The sequence below is a fragment of the Lycorma delicatula genome, chromosome 5, assembly GCF_047948215.1.
Source record: "Lycorma delicatula isolate Av1 chromosome 5, ASM4794821v1, whole genome shotgun sequence".
NCBI classification, from domain to species: Eukaryota; Metazoa; Arthropoda; class Insecta; order Hemiptera; family Fulgoridae; genus Lycorma; species Lycorma delicatula.
The window spans coordinates 32,533,534-32,557,306 of NC_134459.1; positions in this window are offsets into that span (position 1 = coordinate 32,533,534).

A 23,773-nucleotide genomic window follows, 5' to 3' on the forward strand; every position below is an offset into this window, starting at 1 on the left:
AAAGTACAGATATAATCAACTTATTCCTCAATGATTCAATTCTTTTCTATTAGCAGGAACAAACTTGCAGTCAAAATTATAAGAACTATTTTTTATTAAAATTGTCTATGTTTATTTACTTCAATTTTTATGCACCTAAAATATTTTATCTAGATATAACATCCGAGGTTAATCACGGAAAAGCTGTTCCTACAAGGGAGGGTAAGAAACTTTCCTTTGAAATTCAAAATAGTCAAATTGTAAACGGCCTCTCGCTTCCTTCAGTCGCCATTCCCGTCAGCCAGACCCCCACAGAGTTCGTTATTCTCATGGTTGTGCAAATAAATTACAATTAAAGAATCGAGGCTTTATAGAAATCTAATAAAGGAACTAAATTACAAAAGACAGTATAGTAGTAACCATCATAACTAAAGTAAACACACACCTTCGAAAAAGATGATGAAAAAGATTTGATGAAAAACGAAAACCCAACATAAAAAACAAACCTTTTTTGTTTTATTTTTATCATAGAATGGTTTAGTGATTTTGCAAAAAGGTTAAGAAATACTGCACTAGAAAATATAATATGGGGCCGTTCAAAGAATTACATTATTAACAACAACAACAAAGAACACAATTTTTAAGGAATAATTCAAATTTCTTCGATTGAGAAACTGTATGAATCTTTAAATATGCATGGGAAATGATAGTAGTCTTTGTGCAGGGATTTGGAAATTATGCATCTTAAACTGCATCGGCAGGCGAGAAAATTAATTTTTGGACACATATTAAGAATTATAATAATTCTTTTGATAAAGTGAAACTCAAGAATTATAGATGTGATTTTCTTACATAATTTAAAGATAAGTTAATTTCTGTAAATTTACAACTTCTAAATGAAAAATAAGTGAATATTATATTATAGACTATAATAGTTTAGTAAATAGAAGTTTAAAAATATTCATTTACAACGATATCTTTAATTATATATGCATGCTAAGTTAAATATGATTAACCCGGTGATTATGCATAATTACCGGTGAATTCGATTAATCGCCTTCAATGTTGGAGAATTTTATAAATATATAGAAATGATTAAACATACCGGTAATTTTACATATTCTCCACATTAATTTTTTTTTCTGTTTAGCTTCCGGAATCACCGTAAGGTATTACTTAAGAGGATAAACAAGGATGATATGTATGAATGTAAATGAAGTGTAGCCTTGTACAGTCTCAGGTTGACCAATCCTGAGATGTGTGGTTAATTGAAATCCAACCACCAAAGAACACCGGTATCCACGATCTAGTATTCAAATCCGTATAAATATATTTTACATATTAAAATAACAGTTCGACTATAAGCAGTACTTATTGAATTAATTATTTAAATATTCAAAAGATTACTGTTAATTTAACGAGGTTAGGGATCAAAGCGAGCGTAGGTTATATTTGGTTAGATTAATATAAAACACTCTCGCTTCGCTCAGTAACTTCGTCTAATTAACTTTAAATATACAAATTATATTTATTCTTCAACACTGGACGCCATTAATCAGATTTATCAGATGCATAATCACCGGATTAATCAAATTTACCGTAATATATATATATATATAAGTAGAAAGCTTTAATGTAGCAAATTCTACTACTTTCAAAAGGTCGTTCTTCGTTATATCATCACACACCCAAGGGGTCCCAATGAAGAGTAATTAACATTTTAAGTAGAAACAGTAAAATTGTAACACATAATTTTAAAAAGCATTGAAAAACAAAAGTTTTGCCATAAAATCATTGTGTTACAATAAGATCAACAAAAATTGCAGCCATATAATATTTTAAATATCTAATTTCAAAAGTGGCCTAGATTTTTCCCCAAGTAGTAGTCTCATATCGGAAAAAAAACATTTTTTAGATGAAAAAATTTGCTGTTTTATTTTTTAGTGTTCCACTCTTCAGTAATTTTTTAAGAGTTATTGTACACCTCTTTTGAAACTAGCTGTAAAAAAGATGAAATGACCGCCAATTTGGTTGGATTATCATTGCCCGAAAATGTTTACATTAAAATTTGTTTTCAATATTGTGCCACAACCGAAACCGTTTAAAAACAATAAAACCATTCTAAACTTTCAGTTGTTCTTACTTGGTGTGAGGTGATCTTATGTAGAGTTGAGGTGATCTTAATCAGAAGAACTGATTATTTAGAGAGAACAGCATTTGTTAAATTTAATTTTTAACGTTTCACAGTGATGTTGAAAATTCATTTAAGGGTTACCTTACTTAATGAACACTCTGTTCATAATGTTTGCTATTTGTCTGATATAAGGTGGTATTTAGAACGGGTCAACAGAATAGATAGCATACTTTCACCAATTGATAAAAAAAAACCATATTATCTACTAGGAAACGTTGTTCAAAAATGCACTATTTCAGTGGATATAGTACTGTATCAATTTTTATTTCTTCTGTGAATATGTACATTTAACAGCAACAAAATTTTTTGTAGATAATATAAGCTATAATTAATATTATCGATCATCGATACAACTGACCTGATTTGATTTTATTAGAAAAAAGTATGCCAAAAGAATTATCAATATAGTATAGTTAAGATGTATTTTTTTAAGCATTATACAAAGTATTACGTGAACAATCTGTGAAGAAGGCACTTACACATCAGAAATAATAGAACAAACTTAGAAAAGTTTGCCGCTATTAAAGTTAACTTAAAGTATTATATTACAATATTTTTACGAAGAAAAATTTGATAAAAAAAAAAGTAGCAGAGGATTCTTTTAATATATTCATTGAAAACTTTACACAAAATTACTTTTTGAAACAGAAGCAAACTGTGAACTGTCATATCTTTTCATTTGCATTTTTACTAGTAGCACCATATGCCACAAAAAAACTAAAATAACAAAATATACCACTTGTTAATTGTATTTTTTATTTTTAATCTTTATTGAGTAATTCAATAGTAGGATATAATTTTTTTTTAATATAAAATAAATAAAATTTTAATTTTAACTATAAAAACGTTTCATAAAATACATAAGTAATTGTCTGTACTCGTTGTACAAGTAAATGACAAATATTTTACACTACTTTGGTATTTATTACACAGCCTACGTGTATTTATGCCGACCGTCACTCATACAAATAAAAAGGCCTACTGAAAGAATGTGTAGGGGTGACCATACGCATCCAATACCTTTCGCTGGTGTCACTAAAGAATGAAAGAAGAGAAATAGCAGCCTGATAAGAAGCAGTTGACCGATTTAGTGAAAATGAAGGACATTCCAGAACTATTCATTTATCTTCCGGCTTTAAGGCCTAAATATTTTAGTTAATTTGTTCACTGTATATACATATATTGGATTTGTTATCAAATTTATTAAATCGTTTACAAAAAATATTATTATTATTATTAACATTTTTTGACGTAAGAATAAGATTTATATACTAAAATACTTACATATTTCATTTGTTATCAAACTGGCTGCGATATAATAAACGTATATTGTTAATTATAAAAATATACGTTTTCAATTATACAGAAAAAGGTTTTAATAAGGTAAAATGCACAGCATTATCCAAGTTTTTTTTTCTTTTAATATATTCAACTTTTAATAAATTAATTAAGAGAGATTAAAGTATTAGTCATTAATTTAAAATTAATTTCCCTATTGAAAATTTTACTTAATGGATTCTGAAGTCTAACATATTACACTGTTTTTTAACGCTATATTAATGAATAAATTTAAAAAAGTAGCCTTAATATTTATATTTTTTATTGAAAATAAATCTTTAGTTACACGCGCTCGCGCATATACACACAAACAAACATATATATATATATAGTAATAACACCGTATAGCGGAGCTATGTAACGGATCCCTGCCAATTACGAAGAAAGTAGTAGAAAATATAATAATGGGAGGAACCAGAAAGGGTCTAAAAGAAACCCTTTTAGGAAAGGTAACAGGTCCGTTTAACAATCCTCTTTTATCATACCGCCCACTGACACACTAAACATAGGTCGTTCCGTGAGAAGAGTTACCGGACCAAGGTTTGGAATTTATGGAAAAATGTGAAGGTGGTCGATCATTCTCACGCTTCGAGTCGGGTCCGGTCCTGCTGGTAAAGAAGATAAGAGTATAAATACTTCGGGGAAGACCAGTTAAAAATCAGTTCTGCGAACAAGTCTAAGCGAGACGTTATGATGTCAGTCTGCAAAATGTGAGTTCTGCGAAATCAGTCTAAACGAGAAGTTATGATGTGAGTCTGCGTGGAGAGTTCGACGAAATGTCAGTCAACGAGAGTATTCTGTGATGAGTGAAGAAGCGAATTTTCTCGGCGTACACGTTCGACGCGATGAAGGTGACATCAGAAGTAATTCCAATGCACGAAAACAAGTAATGGTTCGTTGAGTTATTATAAAATTATAAATGAAAGATATAATGTACTAAATTTCGTTCGTAAATTGGTAGGGTAGTTTTATTTGTGAACAGCAAAGGTATTTTCACTGAAAGAACTTTATACTTGTCTTATCTATTGTACTATTGTTGTTAATAGAAAACTAGTAGTTAAAGGTGTTAAAACTAGCGGTCATGCTAATGTTTTTTTGACAATAAGACTTAATTCTGCTTTTCATTATTTATCTACCTGTGAGTAAATCCTGACGATTACATTAAATTCTGTTTTGTATGTAATTACTGTTTACTATTATTATTATTGTTGTGGTTGTGATTACTAATATTAATATTTGTATATTTTAGATATTTATTATTATTTTTTGCTGTTGTCATCATTATTATTCTGATTATTATTGTGGTTGTTATTATTATTATTATTTATTTTATTACTGTCGTTTATTATTATTATTGATTTGTCTTGTTTTACTTATGTTTTTAAACCAATAAATTGTAATTAAATATACATTTTAAATTGTCAATCTCTCAATATCCTGATCGATCCGCCAACAGGCACAAAAAAAAAATATATATATATATATATATATATATATTGTATATTACTTATTTTGGAAGTTCCTTAAGGAAATTCGCTTTCGAACACTTTAACTAGCTGATGTATTGTAATATCTCGTATATATGCCGTTATTTCAGACTTTAGTTCATCATTTGTGCGTGGTCTGTTGCGGTACACTGCTTGGTTTGCTGCCTCCCATTAAAGGAAATCAGAAGAAACAAGATCTTCTGATCGTTCTGACCAAAAATCCCTTGAAATGATTCGTTCTCTAAAGACATTTGGTAAAAAAGGTTATTGACCGGTTAACTGTGTGCACTGTGACACACAGTGCACACAGTTGTTGGAAACAACGTAATTGATTTCCACTTCTGTTAACTGACTAATGAAGTTTGTTAAAACAACACAGTAACGATCGCTATTAACTGTATTTTCAAAAATAATTGGACCAACAACGCGCGTTCTATTCACACCGACCCAGACACTAATCTTCGCTTCGTATAAGATTGTTCATGGGGGTTAATTGTCGACCACAGTCGTATATTTTGGGAATTAATATACCATCCGATATGAAACCGCACTTCATCTGTAAAAACATAAAGTCAAGGATACAATAAAACGTTTATACCGTTGGCAATAATTTAGTCTTTTGGAATGATCTATAGTTTCAGTTCTTGAACACACATTACTTGTAGGGGAAAAGTACAGTTCTTTTCTTACAGCTTTATATGCGGTAGCAAGTCCGATATTTTGTTCCTGTGTCAACTTGCGTATTGACTTTGATGAACTTGCGGTCATAGAATCCGAAAAATCAATCAGCTTCTGTCTGTTTAGTTTACCCGGTCTTCCACGTCGATCAGCGTCTTCAACAGACCCTGTTGTCCGAAACTTTTCGATAAGACTTCAATCAGCATTGCTCTAAGGAGCAGGAGGAAATCTATCTGGTAACTTTGCAGAAAACTTGTAATTCACTAAATCAGTATATTTGTCACTATCATGAATGACGTGTTCAACGAAAAAAATACATTCTTCTACTGAAAGAACCATTACGTTTCTCGCAATTATCGATTTTAATAAAAGAAACGTAGCACGTCAGGAAAAGATTTTTGAAAGTGTATGTTTGGAGTGTCGCTTTATATGGAAGTGAAACTTGGACGATCGGAGTATCTGAGAAGAAAAGATTAGAAGCTTTTGAAATGCGGTGCTATACGAGAATGTTAAAAATCAGATGGGTGGATAAAGTGACATATGAAGAGGTATTGCGGCAAATAGATGAAGAAAGAAGCATTTGGAAAAATATAGTTAAAAGAAGAGACAGACTTATAAGCCACATACTAAGGCATCCTGGAATAGTCACTTTAATTTTGGAAGGACAGGTAGAAGGAAAAATTGTGTAGGCAGGCCACGTTTGGAATATGTAAAACAAATTGTTAGGGATGTTGGATGTAGAGGGTATACTGAAATGAAACGACTAGCACTAGATAGAGAATCTTGAAGAGCTGCATCAAACCAGTCAATTGACTGAAGACAAAAAAAAAAGCACGTTAATGAATGAGGACTTGTTTTATTACTGAGCAACGCCCAACGAACCTATACGACAACCAACCTAAACTGAAGACATATTGAACAGCAGCGTACTGTATTTGTATTAACGTGTAATTGCAGCGAGACTAATTAAGAGAAAACTGTTAATAGTATTATCAGTAAAGCAGAACTAAAGTTTTGTTTTCAAAAAATATTATTATTGTAAATTATTATTTTAGTTAATATTATTAGTATTGTTAAACTATTGTATTTAACTAATGTTCTAATGGTAAGGAATACCAACAGTAAATAAAAATATTTTCAGATTAATTCACAACCTCCTTCTGACACCGTGTATATGCATGTGTTAGCGCGCACTCACCGTATACAGAGAATAAATTGCATTCATTTTAAAAAATAAATAATTCTGAAAAGCTATTCCAAGATTAAAATTTTTAGTTTCAAGCCATTTTAACAAATTAAATATTTTTTAAAACATTTCATGAATATTATGCTTTCCTTCAAAGAACCATAAATATCAAAATAGCAAATCATATTTAGATGAGAACATGTTGACTAAACAAAGAAAAATTAAATGTTTTGGTTGAGGTATTTAAAAATCCATAAAAATAATATACGAATTGAATGGTTCTCCATTTTCTTTTTTTCTGTTTCATTAAGTTGAATACAGCTTTTCAACAAATTTTGAGATATGGAATAAAAAGAGTTTATTATAATTTAAAAATGGTTTATTTTCAAAGATTTTAAATAGTTTAAAGGAGGATTATTATTTTAATAATAAGTACTTGAAAGAAAAAAAATTATAGCTTGTATAGCCTTCCATCTTTATTAAAGTAAAAAATTTCTATTCTGTTCTATTACAAAAGACCCCTTCTATTATAGAATGTGTACAATAAAAACTTTAGTAAACATAAATTATCCTCTAACCATCAAAGTTTAAAATTCAAATTGAGATCTTGTAATATAAACGCTCGAAAAAAAATTTATTATAATTTTGTTGTTTGCAGAATCGTTTTTCTCTACATTGTTGTTTATATTCATTATTGTTTTTTTGTTTCTTTGTATTTGGATCTTACGATATCTAAGAAATGCAGGAGACAACATAAAAAGGAATTTATACAGAACAAATTTAACTTTCCATTGCGCCTTTGTGTACGAAATCTTATTTATTACCGAAGGAAGCCCTCATTCAGAATTATAAAAAATTGTTTTAAATGTTATTTAACTTAGTATTATCACTGAAACAATCTAACAAAACTCACCCACAGCAAAAGTCTTTATATTAAGCAAATAAATTAACCGTGTTAGACGAAGAACGGAAATCCCGTTTCAAATTTCAAAATCTTTCTATGAAAGTTTGATAATAAACTAAACCTTAATATTCGTAGGATAAAGATTTTGCTAAAATAAATTCAAAGCTTGTTAATTAAAAAAAGTTTTACCAAAAAGGTAACAATTTGAATTTTCCTTTTAAGATCCATTTTTAGCCAATGACCCGGCCCAGCCCTGACCCGGCCAATACTAGACGAATAAGATGGCGAGTGAAAAAGCGTCTACGAAAAGTAAATTCATTAACCATCATTCTTTCCTTCAACTTACAATTTTGGCTTATCGTTAGTACATGCAACTCCCCCCGACAAAGGGAGTGCACTGCATTTTCCAATAACTAGGGTTCCATCAGGCGCATTCTTTCCGACCGAAAGGCACTACCACGAAGAGGTCTTCAATGGATAGACTGAAGGAGAATCGCGCCGAGAAAAAGACGCAACCTTGCTAGTCTCCCAAAGATAGCCAAAGTAATGATATTTAAAATTGATTTTTAAGGATCGGAACGCAATTCAAAATTCTGTCTAAATTAAAAATATATATTCGGCACTAAATAAACAAAATACCCGACTGATAATAAGAAATACCCGGCAACATGGGATTATTGTCCAGGTTCTACGATGAATAGGGGGATATGTTTCTCATTACGCTCCGTTAGCGAATAAATTCAACAATTATATTCTACTTAAAAAGTCTTACTGCATGTAAAATATAACATAAATATAAAGACGGTTTGTGTGGCAGAGTGGTAGCTTATCTTTCTTTGATCTGGAAGATTCTGTGTTCGAATCCCGATCAGATTTGGCAATTTCCAATAAATTTTATTTTTCCTTAGTAATTTTAATAAGACGGTTGCTGAAATGAATAAATAAATAAGTTAAATATAATTTTTACATAGAACGCATCGTAATAATAAATAACGCAGGAGGTCAAAAGATAATATTGGGGATTTAAAATTATTTAGTATTTCTTAGCTTTGACTTACAGTGCTGAATCATAAATAAAATGAAATATACTCTTAATACAATGAATGTGAGGCAAATGTGAAACTTTACAGTTTGGAAAAAACTGTAATTACAGTTTTTCCCTACAAGTGTTCGATTTAGCACCTATCATCATGCGGCATACATAAAACCGAGAGAATTTGTCAAAAATTTTAACCAGAATATTTTTTTATTTTTCCTGTTTAGCCTCCGGTAATTACCGTTCAGATATTACTACAGAACATGAATGAGGATATGTATGAGTGTAATGAACTGTAGTCTTGTACAGTCTCAGTTCGACCATTCCTGAGATGAATGGTTAATTGAAACCCAACCACCAAAGAACACCGTCATCCAGGATTTAGTATTCAAATCCGTATAAAAATAACTAACTTTACTAGGACTTGAACGCTGGAACTCTTGACTTCCAAATCAGGTGATTTGGGAAGACGCGTTCACCACTAGACCACCCCGGAGGATTTAATAAGCATATCTGGAGTAATGGAAATGATAGTTTTATAACCATGTGCCTCAATTCGGGTAAAATATTGGGGTTATTAGAGGTTTATACACAAAATTATGAAACCCCAAGGAAAAAATGACATGGATCTGATCGAATGACCTTGAAGGCCACCCTTTTGCCAACAGAGTAAACAAGTTGTCATCGAGTCTATGTCGACCGATCCAGGGGTCGGGGAAAACTTCGTACAACCGATCTCAACATCCATTGAAGTTATAACAGTTAGGAGGGTGCATTACCTTGTTGTCAAATAAAATTCTCTGGTCCGTCTTGCAGTTGAGGTAAGCTCCATGTACGCAGTATATTAAAGTAAACAACTCCTTTTACACTTTTTTTTTTTTTTTTTGAACTCTACTCCCCTGGGCTGGTCCGATTGGCTACTCCTGGGCTGGTCCGGATTGGCTGGTCCAGTATTGCGCCACCCAGGGGAGTGCCTGTTCTACTCTAATGGGCCTTCCCACCTACCAGCTATTAGTCCGGCATGGCAGGTCAGCCCACCGGTCAGTTCTTTTGAGTTCTTTTGCCCCATCCACGTCAATACCATGTATTGTCGTGACGTGGCGATTGGGACCTCTCAGATCTTGATATTAACCTAACGAAAAACCCTTAGGAGTCCCCAGTGGATCATCGGAACCGACACACCTCGGCATGTCAGCCCTCACCACTGAGGCTGTCCACCCTGCCCTATGCTAAAGTTTAAAATCCTAGTCTCCTCTCATCGTTGATTTTCTGCATAAGTATTCTTTTGATGACCAACTCAACTTTTTTCCAAGTTTCTTCACTGTTTAACATGCTATTGATTAGTCTGCCAGCTCCATCAGATGACAGGTCAATACCGTCTGTCTCTTCGCTCCATGTATGACATACAGTGAAAGTATGTTCGACATTATCATCACAGTCACAGTACATGCAGGCTGCAGTTTCCCTTCTACCAACTCTATGCAGATAGTAATTAAAACTACCGTGTCCTGTAAAATACTGTGACGTGTAAAAGTTTATTTCACCGTGTTTTATATATATCCAGTTCCTTAGATTGGGGATTAGCCTTCTGGTCCTGTCTCCAGGGCCTGCTGTGCTCCATCTCTCCTGCCATCTCTCTATTAGCCTATGCCTCGCTTCATGAACTTCAACACCTTGATCTCTTTCGACTCTGAAATGAGCCATAAGGTGATCGGCGGCACTCCTGACAAAACGCATAACGCCTCATAAGAGACTGTCCTGTACGCGGAAACCACGCCAAGTAACAGTCTCCTATGGGTCCTAACTAAGCGTGCCAAGTTCTTCTTTATCTGTACTGAAGGCCACCATACCGGGACAGCATATAATATCGACGACATAACCGAGGACGCAACAACCCTCCTTTTAGACGCTTTAGGTGCTCTTTGAGAAGTCATAATAATATTAAGAGATTTAGTCATCTTATCAGCCCTATTGCAAACCTCGTGTATGTGTTCCGTAAATGCACCATTTCTCTGAAAGTTTACCCCCAAGTACTTTAATCTATCTGTTTCTGCTATTACTTGTTCATTGACCTTGATATTTAGCCGTTCGATGATCCTTCTGCCAGTAAATGTAATAAAATTACATTTACCAGTATTAAGCGTTAGATTCTTTTCACATAGCCAACCATTTATTATCTGCAATGCCAAATTGGCTTTTTCTTGTGCCTCCAATTCATGCCTGTCACTCGCCAAGACCACCAAATCGTCCGCATAGGCCATAACTTCAACCCCAGCAGGATAGTCTAGATTTAAGATCTCATTAAATGTTAAGACCCATAATAATGGGCCTAAAACTGAGCCCTGGGGCACTCCACCATGTATATCTATCTCCATTTCTCCTTCTTGCGTTGCCACCTTGCATGTTCTATCAGAGAGGTATCTCATTACTTGCCTCCTCAAATATGGACTAACATTTTTTGCTAATAGCGCTCTATGTATATGGCTCCATTTAATGCAGCCAAACGCATTCTTGATATCCAATGAGACAAGCAATGGAACACCCCTCGTCCTCCAGGTGCCGCGTCTTACATCTGTCATCCAGGAGACTACTTTCTTGGTTGTATGCATGGCCCCAGGGATCACTGTCCAACTCCTCAAAGAGTCTGGCCCAATGATCCCTTTTGGCTCTCTTGATAGACCTATTAAGCTGACGCCTTGCCTCTATATAACACTTGACTGCGGTGTCATATTCAGAGCCGTCTCTGATCCTTAGTCTTTGCTTTTTCCTCCTAGCTTGTTGTAGAGTATTGCGAAAGCACGCTATCTCATTGGACCACCAGTATACTTGTCTTCTACTCCTGGTGGCCCTTATCTCCCTGTCCATCTCTTGTTGAATAATTGATGTGAGGGTATCAGGTGTCAATTCAATTATAGTGCTAAGTCTTTGTGACACTTTATCGACTATTTTATCCACCTGGCGAGCCGTGGGTCTAATCACGATAGGTCTTTCTACTGCAGTATAAGTGCCATCACTTATTACCAATTGAACTTTTACACTTGCTTCAGCGAAAAAGAACGGACCGTGAACTTACTGCTGGGATATCGTACAGAAAACATTTAATTTTGAGGAGTCACTTTATCATTGTAAGAATCATAGGTATTTTCTGACTTCCAGATACGGACATTACGTGTGGTAACATTGTACTCTTAGATTAATAATTCTTTGAACTGGTTCAGCAGAACAATCATAAATATTTTTAAAGACGGCCTTGCAAATAGACAGTTGTTAGGGAATAGATTGTACTCGGTAACATGAAAATACGTAGTTACAATAAAAAAAAAAGAAAACGAAACTATTTAGCAATATTTATTAAATCCTTTCAGTAATTAAATAAAAACTAACACAAAAATTATTCTGAAATAAATATAAATTACTGAAATGTTTTTAATGTATACATACAATCATTTTACCCAGAAGGTAGTTTTTATTAAAATAATTTTGTAAAGTACTCTTGTTGCTATAGGAACTATAATTACTATTTCCACGCTACAAAACCCATTTCTTATCGTAAAAACTCAGTAAGTAGGCTCAGCTAGGCATAAGTCTGTAGATACTAAAAAAAGAATAAATAAATAACAATACGTTATAAATATTTTATAATTATTTAATCTATTATGTAATGTACGATTATTATTATTTCAGACATGCATGCATACAGATTATCCAAGTCAGTTTACTCGTCGGTGATTAACAAAACCGAATTCATCAATACGTCGAGTTTTAATGAACAGTCTTTCAAACATTAATAATCAATCTCTAACAATGCAGAACCAATTTAAATTCATTGAACGAATTATACGGCAATACCTTTGTATTCTATGGAAATTAATGGTGATAAGGTTTCAACGAATTTAGTATTAATTCGACCTACCAAGAATCAAATGTTGTAGTAACTATGGTCAAATCCATTTACTCAAAATAATGAATTTTCGTAAATGCTTAAGGAAAATATTTTAAAATTCAAATTAAAGTAATTATTAATTGGCTTAATTCATACTAATTAACCTAAATGTTAAATTCTTTTATACAATTTTAAGTAATTTTGATTTTATCAGCCTTAATATTAAATTATTATTCACGTATCAAAATGGAACATTTATCTGAAAAAAATTTTTATTATTTTTATTATATTTTCTAATATTTATGTTGCCCTTTTTTAAATATTAAACATAAAAAATGAAATTTATAAGCTTGCTGCTTATTGAATTTTAATGTGAATCATTATACTGAGTTATAAATATCTATATAGATAAAAATGTAAATGTTCGTTTGTTCAAAATCTTAAATCTCCGAAAGCTCTTCACCGATTGCTTTGAAATTTTGACACAACGCTGCAATCGAATACGCGCGGATTTTTATACACCTACTATTTATATATCTATGATGTCACACCTGAGTTGGATAAAAACATGTTTTTTTGAAATATAGAGCTATCTGTTGGTCGTAAAAGCAACACACGCTATACTAAATATCTTTTACGATTTCAATTCAATGTTTTCGATATGTGTGTCCGCTATTGACTAAAAAACTATTGGACCGATTTAGGCGCGGGGGAAAAAGAGAGAAAGGAAAAATCGGAAAAGGTAAAAGAGAAAAAGTTAAAAAGAGAAAATGAAATAAAGGAAAAGGGGGAAATTGATTGGGGAAAAGATAAAAAAAAAGGGGGAAAGGTTCAATTTTGTGAAGTTACGTAATGTTCATTTTGCTAATGTTTTATCAAACTTTTAATTGTGTTCAATTATATATATATATATATATATATATATATACTCAAATCTAACAATAGCAACGCAATGCCGGGACTTCTAGTTAATAATAATTGTGTTGTTACAACTAGGTTCTTTATACCTGTATCATTATAATAGTTTCTAAGTTTAGTACTACTTACCTTTCTTATCTTCATTCTTTTATCTCTTATTGATGCGTTTCGGAACCAACATATTGTCTTATAGATACGTATAACCATTAATAACAAGTAAACAGGAAGAAGAATCAACGAAATTAATTCGCAAATGTGTTAAAGGAAGAAGAATGAACATTTTAGAAAATCTAGAAATTTTTAAATTAAAAAGTAAAAATAAAACGATTATAGATAAACAGATCAACAATCAAGTTAATATTCTTTTCAAGAACCTCAATTAATTGAAAACAGTAAATAGATGAATAAAATTAAAAGGTAAGTATAACCATTAATAACAAATAATAAAGGAGAAGAAAGCCAAATAAGGCGACACCAATTTTAGGGAAGAGCGTTGACTAATCACTACATAAAGATGTAGTAGTTTAATAGAAATTTAAAGCGTCAGTACATCAGGTTTTGACAATGGAGGTTTTTCCAAAACGCGTCAACAACACATAAGTACTAAACATTGAAACTATAGTGACCTTAGCAGAAAAGATTATAATTATTATTGTTTTAACAATGTTAATCGTTATTATATACATAATATCTAATTTGGGGCTGGCGACTTGACAATTACACATAATTCATTATTTAAATAAAAATGCTTAATATTTTGTTGTTTCCTTATAAATAAAAAAAAAAACATACATGTCAAACAAATAAAAATTTATTAAGAAAGTTACTGAGTTTACCAATTTCTTCTACTCGTGGATAGTTGCTGTTTTATTTTTTTGTAGAAATCCATCCCTATTGCTTATGAATATTATTACTGTTATCCAACTCATTCGGCTCACTAACTGAACTGTAAATAGATCATTTAAATTCAACACTAGGAGAAAATTATTTATATTTATGTTTGTTGTTATTAGGTGATATCATCATAGTTTAAGCTTAGTAGAAGACTTCAGGAAAAACATAATTTCGTAGATTCTATCGTGATACTTAAGTAAATCCAGTACAAACACTACACAAACAAAAAATATCCCAACATTAAATGGTCATATATTTGATTGGAATACGCAGTTATAAAATATATTTTTTTAATAGATGTTTTTAAACAACATAAAATTAAATATATATATATTTGTTTTTTTTTTACATTTATTGGACAATTTTCTAAATTTTTAAGCCTGTATATCACTATTGTTGTTTAATTTATTCCGTGAACAGATATTCATCGCTAGTAGAAGACGCATTTTTCAATTTGTAAAATTTTACCGTCAAACTTCAATTTAAGCGACAATGCAATTCGCCACAAATCCCATCGTCGTTTATCCAGTTTCCCTTCTCCCCGGTTTTTTTAAAGTAGATAAGTTTTTAGATTGCGCAGTTCGAATTACTCAGTGTTAGATCGACTCAACTGGATTATTTTTACGTAAATACCGGACTTCAATAGCTAAAACTTTAAAAATATTGAGCAAATTCATAGCAGTAGTTAACAGCATGAGGAAATGTTACTCTTACAAACCTTTAGACCAATATCATTTCCCAAAATTAGTCATGAATTCATACAAAGTCTTCTGTTTAGAAAAGCAATCTACTTTTTCTGGCAACTCAGCGGGTTATATTTAAAAAGAAGGTTCTCCTTGTAGATGCGTGCGGAAATAAAATTTTGAGCGGCAACCGATGCGATGGCATCATCAAACTTTTAAAAAAATGTTCAAACTCATATAAGCATATATTAAATATAATAGTGGATTCAGTAAGGGATCTGAGTGGGATGCTTCGTTAATTTAAATATAGTATGTTTAGTTTGTCAACATATTCGGAAGCTACAAGAGGAAAACCTTACTATTGTCCACCTATGCCCATTATAAATGTGATCATACCCGCTGTTGGCTTGATATAACTATTATAAATCTTATGTGGACACCACATGACTTCCTTGTACGCCTTCCTTGTATTCAATTACATATAAACATTTTTTGCGGCACTTCATTTTAATTTATTTCATTTGAAAGTGAGAAACGATCGTTCAATTTTTTAATAAAGTGGACAGTTACACAATTGCTAAAATATTAGTTTTTACTAACGTCAAATATTTGTACAATCATTAATTCAACAATCGTATATGAAATATCAGTATAGAGTAAAAGTCCCTTTATTACTCGTATTACTAGATCAATATAATTAATATCTTCGTGAACTGCTTATTAACAAAAGTTAATAGATTTCTGGGTGTCGTATAAATGAAAGTATAAGTAATAATTAAACGATTCCGTTTAGTGAACTCCTGTATACTGATTAAAAATGTTTAATTTGATCTTCCGGTGTAAAATATTCAGTTTTTATTATTGGATTATTTAGTGAATAAGCTAAAAAGCTGAAAAAGAAACAATCATACAGGGAAAAGAAAGATAACATGAAGAAAAATATCTCAACAAATCTCAAGAAGATGAATATGAGGTGGAAGAAAATATTAAGAAGAAAGGAAGATTAAAAAAATTAAGAGAAGTTGATAAATATAAAGAAGAAGAAAATGTAAAAAACACAGAATAAAAACATTAAGAGAAATACATATAAATACATATAAAAAGGAAGAGAGGAGAATACATATAAAAAGGAAGAAAATGTTAAAACCAAAGAAAGAATAAAAAGGAGAAGATGATAAGTATAAAGAGAAAGAAAATTTTAAAATCAAAGAAAGAATTAAAAGATTAAGAGAACATGATAAATATAAAAAGGAAGAAAATGTTAAAACCAAAGAAAAAATAAAATGAATAAGAGAGGATGATGAATATAAAGAAGAACTAGAGAACGTGTACACAAATTAAGATCAGAAGAAAAATCAAAGATTGATTAAATGATTGCCAATAAAAAACAAATAAACGAAATGATGATCACTCCAACTTAAGGAGAATATTGTCTGACAATGTCAGTGGTGTAATGAACTAAAAGATAGGAATATTTTACAATTTATTAAAGATCGGGCATGTATGCCTCAGCGAATATGTTGTTCTTATGAGGGTCTATTTTTCAGTCACTCTGTAATTAACTTTAATGTAGCTAAAATTAAACAAAAATTAAATTAGGAAATACAAAACAAATACGATTCTAAATTATAATTTTCAATTATTATTAAAAAATCTGATGTTTCACCAACTCTACTTCATATACACATTTGTAATAATGCCTATTAAATTACATAGACATATTTTTAAAAGTACTAAAAATCTTATTTCACTAACTTCATTTTTTTTTTTTATTATTATTGAATTATAATTTACTGTAAAATTTTTTACAATCACGGGTTAATAATTATTAATAAATCAGTATATTTAAATAATCAAAAAATTAAAAAAAATAGATTAAAAAAAAAGAGAAGAAGTCTGATTCGAACCGATGTACCTTCGCTTGTAAGATCCAAATAGTTTATTAATTTAAATTCTATTTGGCTTTAGCTCTGAAACCAATGAAAGTAAGTACCACTTATCATATACGGTTGAAAACCCCTCAATGAAGGCTTATTAGGCAGTTAATAAAAAATTCAAAATCTAAATTTTTTTTGGGAGTTTGGGCTTTTTTGGACACTTTTGATTCAGTCGATTACAATCAAAAGGAAAGGTGCTCAACTAGATGTTACATCAGTTCTAAATCTTCAACATAAAATCTGAAATATAAAATTTCAACATCTGCTAATTGTTTTTGAGTTATTCAAGATACGTACATACGTACGTGCAGCCGACACGCCTAAACTAGTCAAAATGGATTCAGGAATGGTCAAAATTGATATTCCCGTTGATATCTAAAACCGTAATTTTTCCGCCATCTCAATACTCCCTTTACTTCGTACTAAGAAGTAAAAAATTTACCTCACTGTTAGTAAATATTTACTAACAATCATAATGTTATGCAAAAATGAAACAATTAATATTTAAAAAAATTAAGTGTAAGAATTATATAATAAATTAGACTTTTGTTTTACGTTATATTTCGTTCAAAAAGATCTATTAGATGTGGGTATATTTCTTTAACGCTAAATTTCAGAAAATATTGTATATTAACCTGAACAAGTGTAAATAAACACTTCTAGTTACTTACCATTAAGTAATATACTGTATATTTTAACCATATGTTGATATTTAACACACATATTAACGGAAATTCCCGTTTAATTTCGATATACCGCATTGTTTAGTATAAAGTCAATTACCAAATATTACACATAATGTAATCTGAAACCCAGATTTGTACTCGGATGTAATAATAATCAATACGATGGTTGGCAGTCAGGGAATATATGCATACACATAAGAGTATATTCTAATATAGACTACATAATGATAATAAATGAAACATGAACATAAATTTTTTATTAATAAAAATGGAATAATTTATATTCTCTTATTTGTCAAAAACTCAGCTTAATTTGACAATAGAGTGAAATATTAACCCTAGATGGTCAGGTCACACAGCAACCACAATTGAGGTAACTCCCTACGGTTTGTTCCGTCCCACAACGATGAACTCATATCAGCACTAGCGCACATTGGCGATACATATAGTAGTTAAGAGATGCGAGCTGTAACATCAATCATTATCACTGTCAGCCTCCATCTGTCTGGCATTTATCTCTCAGAAATGTCTGTTTTCTAGAAAAAATGTATCATCGGATAATACGGTCAACATATAATATGAAATTAAAAAAAAAAATTACATTTTTTTTTTGTAATAAGGATAAGAGATAATAATTAATAATTAGAGCATGAAAACAGATCAACATTTGGTTAAATATATTTATGTCTGGAATAGATTTTGTTCATACTGCATTGTATCCATCGAGATTCTCATAAGAAGGAAATGGTAAAAATTTATTTATAAAATCCGTAAAGACCGTTTGTATTATTTTTAACGTTTCTGACTTTATATCAATTAAAACAGTCTTAAAAAATTTCTAGCAATATGATATCCATTATTAATTATTGCAAAAGAAAAACATATTCAGTACAAACTTGTATGAATCAGTTTTGTTTGATGATACCAATAATTAGAAAAAGCTAGAAAAGAATTGCTTAACTTTTCCCGCTATATATTTATTGTTATAATTACCAAAATATCTAATTTTCCCGTCATGCGGCTAAAGCCGTTTTCCAGGAAATTCCTACAACTGTGCGATGTTTCTGATGCACGGCTTACATACACAACTAATTTAAAATATTTATCATTTTAATTAAATAAAATATTTTTTCGTTTGTTTAATTCAATGAGTCTAACTAAAGCGCGCGCGCATACCATATTATTAAATTCGCGCGGACACTAACTAAAATAGTGTACTTTCACAACTTACACAGAACAAATTACGCTTTTATGGTCAACAGACTGGTGTAGACGCGAGACTTAATGCACCAGGAACTGAATCAACCGGATGATTGACTTCAAAACCCAGCCAGACCGAGTCTGGCTGGGTTTTGAAGTATTTAGTATTCATTAAGTATTTAGACTTTAAATATTATTTAATTCTACCGCTCAACTGTGACGTCACAACATAGCGGACGACTACAACAGCATTTTTTAAGGTGGCGATACGGTTTTGAAAAAAAGTTTTTGCAAATATTATTATTTTTGTTAACAAATGTGCTTGAGAAAAATATGACTTTAATAAGAAATCTCGAAATACTGAGGGTGACCTTGCTCTACAGTCTCACCCCCTTGACCTTTTAAATTTAATGGCATCAGTGCTTCATATAAAGAAGTAATCCGACCAAATTTGGTCAAAATCGGGCAGTAATTGTGGGGATATAAAGTGATTTAGAGGCCAATACCTCTAAATCCAAAATTTCAACATATTACGACTAATCGCTTTTGAGTTATGCGAGATACGTACATACATACATACATACGTACATACATACATACGTACGTACAAACATCACGCCAGAACTAGTCAAAATGGATTCAGGGATGATCAAAATTGATATTTCCGTTGAAATCTGAAAACCGAAATTTTTCAAGATCACAACACTTCTTTTACTTCGTACAAGGAAGTAAAAAATGAAAACTAATCTAATGAAATCAAAAATTTATTTATTTATTATTTTTTATATTTTTTATCTGTAGTGATTTTAAAGTAATACGATATTATTTTTTTTTTTAATAACAACTAAGGGCTCAATACTGCGAAAATATGTTTAAATAGCTATTAGAAACAGAATCTATCAAAAACAACAAAAAACAAATCAGTTTAATTAAATGATTTAATAAATAATAAAACCGAACATGGTGTTGGATGCTCCATATATATAAATGGAGAAGCCCATTATTGGAAACTACCAGATATGGCCAGTGTCTACACGGCAGAACTTACTGCCATTCAGCAAGCTCTTCGATACATAGAACATTATTGCGAAGAGAGAGTGCTAATATGTTCCGATTCTCTTAGTGCACTTATTGCAATTCGGAACAAGAACATTAAGGATGTCCTAATTGCAAAAATCCTGTCTATTTTATACGTTCTAAATCAACGAGGACAGCGATGCGTATTTGTATGGACTCCAGGGCATGCTGGTATTACAGGTAATGAAAGCGCAGACGAAGCTGCCAGAAAGGCAACAGTCTGCGATAATTTGGATGCATTTCCTGTAAGAGTGGCAGACGTTAAAAACCGTTAACTAACATAGTAAGAAACAAATGGACTACTGATTGGAGGAGATTAAATACCAAATTAAACTCGGTAAAAACTTCTCCATATAAATGGAAAAGCGACGTGAAATTGACTCGCCGTGAACAAGTAGCTGTGACCAGACTTAGAATCGGTCACACGCGATTTACAAATTCACATCTGTTAACCGGCGAAGAGAGACCAATGTGCGGTGTTTGTAATAAAACACTGACAATCAAGCATCTAATAGAAGAGTGTACAATATATAAGGACCTCAGAAAGAGGTTCCGTCTAAAAAATGACATTACTGCTGATCTGGATAATGGAAATAAATAAAAAATAGTTGCTTTTTTGCACGCCAGTGGACTTCTTATAAGTCTGTAAAAGTTTGAATATTTTAAAGCTGTGAGAGAATCTCTAAGCTGGAAATTTTATATGCATGGGAGTCTCGAAGCGTGGCACGTGTAGTAACGGGAGGTAGCCCTCTTGCCTAGGCCATTTTGGCTCACCTGCATTCAAGAGCAGTGAGTCGGGGTGTGTCCGATGATGGCATGGGGGACCCTCAAGGGTGGATTGAGGGCGCCAGGCTATGGGTGTGCGCGGTGCATGCCTATAGCCTGTTTATAAGAAGGATTCAACTGCCACGGCACCCTGGCGCAACTGATATACTGCTCAACGGCGGTTCTGGTCGCCCCGAGGGTGTTTAAACAAACTATAAACGAGACTCGTAGAAGAAAGAAAGAAAGATATGGCATTGATAAGTTGAATTTTTAATTTCATGGTCTTTTGAGAACCTTATCTCAAATTTTAATATCGGGGCCCTTTATACCCCGTAAGTGTTGTGTGGTGTACTTGTCTTTTGTGTCTTAATGTTTTGTGTAGTTTGTGCTTTTAAATAAAATGTAAGGGCCCTTTACACCGTTACATATGACGATCCAGATGGTGATAGTAATTTCTTTTAAAGAATGTGATGAGGGCTAATGACCTTAGCAGTCGATGCCCGTAAAAATACAGATAAAAAAATAATAATAATAACTTATAAAAACCACTTACCGACAACTTTTTTTATATGTGTTGGAAGTACTTTCGGATACCAAATACATCTTCAGGAAATCAAAAAAATGTTACATTATTCTTAAAATAAAAACCTAAAACTCATACATCTTACGAAAGTCGTTTTATAAAATGCAAAATTGTACAACAGTGGTCGTCTAAAAGGTTATGTCGACTTAGAGCCCAGTCACAACAAATTTTTTCACCGTTATCTAATTATATTATATATTTATTATTTTATCTATAGTGACTGGACTCTAAGTCGACATAACGTTTTAAAACATGACGACCACTGTTGTAAATTTTTACATTTTACATAACGATTTACATACGATGAGTTTTAGTTTTTTTTTATTTTAAGAATAATATAGAACTTTTTTGAGTTCCTGAAGATGGATTTGCTATCCGAAAGCACCTGAATACATACAAAAAAGTTATTGGTAAGTGCATTTTATAAATTAGTATTATTGTATAATCAAATTAACGGGCCATTTTTTATAAAATTATTGAATGATTTACTACAAACTTGTTTTAGGTGCGGATTTCTTTTCTTTTTTTTTGTCCTTTTAGTTTATAAGTTTTAACAATTTTTCTCACATGAAGGTTACTTTTCCAAAAATAATAATAAAACTTTATTTAAAATCATACTTTCAACTATTTGAAACAAGAAATGTAGATTCTACATTTTAAGAATCCATTTTGCGTTCTTCAATAAAAATACCAACTTTTTTCAGTTGGTGTTGTACTTTTGACAATGACTTTTGCCGAAATTTTTCAATTAATTACGAACATCAAAATTTTCTCTTTTAAATGACTAGAGAATAAAAAAAAACAAATTTAACATCTGTTCTCCATCTTTATAATTATAATGTACATACAGTTTCTATTTATTTTACGTTAGCCACAAGTACGTGGTTTGTTTGTATGTACTTCATTTATAAATTTTCATCATATAGCACTTTTAATTTGTTTGTTGTTTTAACGTAAAATTTAACTATCTGTTGTAACATTTAATTTAAGCAAACAAACAAGCAACGTAACATTTCATTCCCTTACCTCAATTTTATAATGTTCATTAACCGCTTATTGTGTACAGATGATATTGATTTTGGATTTTAACCACTTCCGACTCAATAACAGTACCGTTCTGATGAGAAACTATTCGCACTGATTGTGAAGTTTGACCGATTTACGATTTAGATTGAAATGGGATTTTGCTATAAGCTCTGTTAGCAGTATTTTTTTTAATCGATTTTCTCCAACCTAAAGGTATTGAAATTTCCTGATTAAACAAAATTTTGATACAATGTTAAATATCACTGACAGAGAAAATGATTTCAAATTTTAGGATATTTACATTACAATTTATTATTAATTCTTTTAAAGTTTTCCAGAACACAATATTTTATTAATATGCATTCTTTAATTTTTTTTTTTTTTGTATTTCAGTAATTCTGATTGGAGCAGTGATAATTCTAAAAATTGTATTGTAAAACAGCCAATGAATTATTTTACAATATATTAATATGTAATGAGTTCCACAACACACTAGGATATCTGTGTTAGACTGAGTTGTTCCCCCTTAGGTAATAACTCAAAACGTTTAGCCATTATTTCATGACGCTAAGTTATATCAAAAGTCTTCTGCAGATCGAAGAATGCAACACTGTGTTTTAAACTGAGATAAAACTGTTATATATATTTTTTTCTATATTAACCATTTATCAGTAGTCGAGCTTTTATCTTTATCTTCCATCCTGCTTGATGGAAGATAAAGCAGATGGAAGAAAAAGCTTCTCTTGTTAAAATCCAAACAAGTTGATTGTTTATTATTTTCAATAGCATACTCAAATAAACAGGACGATTACTACTGAGGCTGGGGCCTGCCGGATTTGTATCTTTTATTGGGTTTGGAACAACGTACGCTTTCTTCTACTGCCGTGGCTACGTTCTGTGTAGCCACATGTGATTGCACAATTCAAGCAATCTAAATTTAAAACTTTCTTTAACTGTTTAATCATTACGAGTTGTATTTTGTATGGAACAGATGCTTTATTGCTCGATTTCACCAACGCTTTCACATATTCGTTAATTTTACAACGTATCTTGCACGAAATATTCATTTCTGTTTGAAAATGTGGTCAAAATATAACTGATCCTCTAGTTCTTTTCTTTGACATTAAAATAGTCATCATAATTAGCCGTTTTATTGATTACCTATTGATTGAATAATAATTCAGCAATCTGTTTTGATGAATCTATTAGATCATCTTCAGATTGAAGACAAGACATGCGGGTAAAGTTTGTACGCCTGCAGATGGACTTCTTTTTCTTCCAAGAGTCTGCCGCAGTCGTATTCTGCTACTAGATGATAC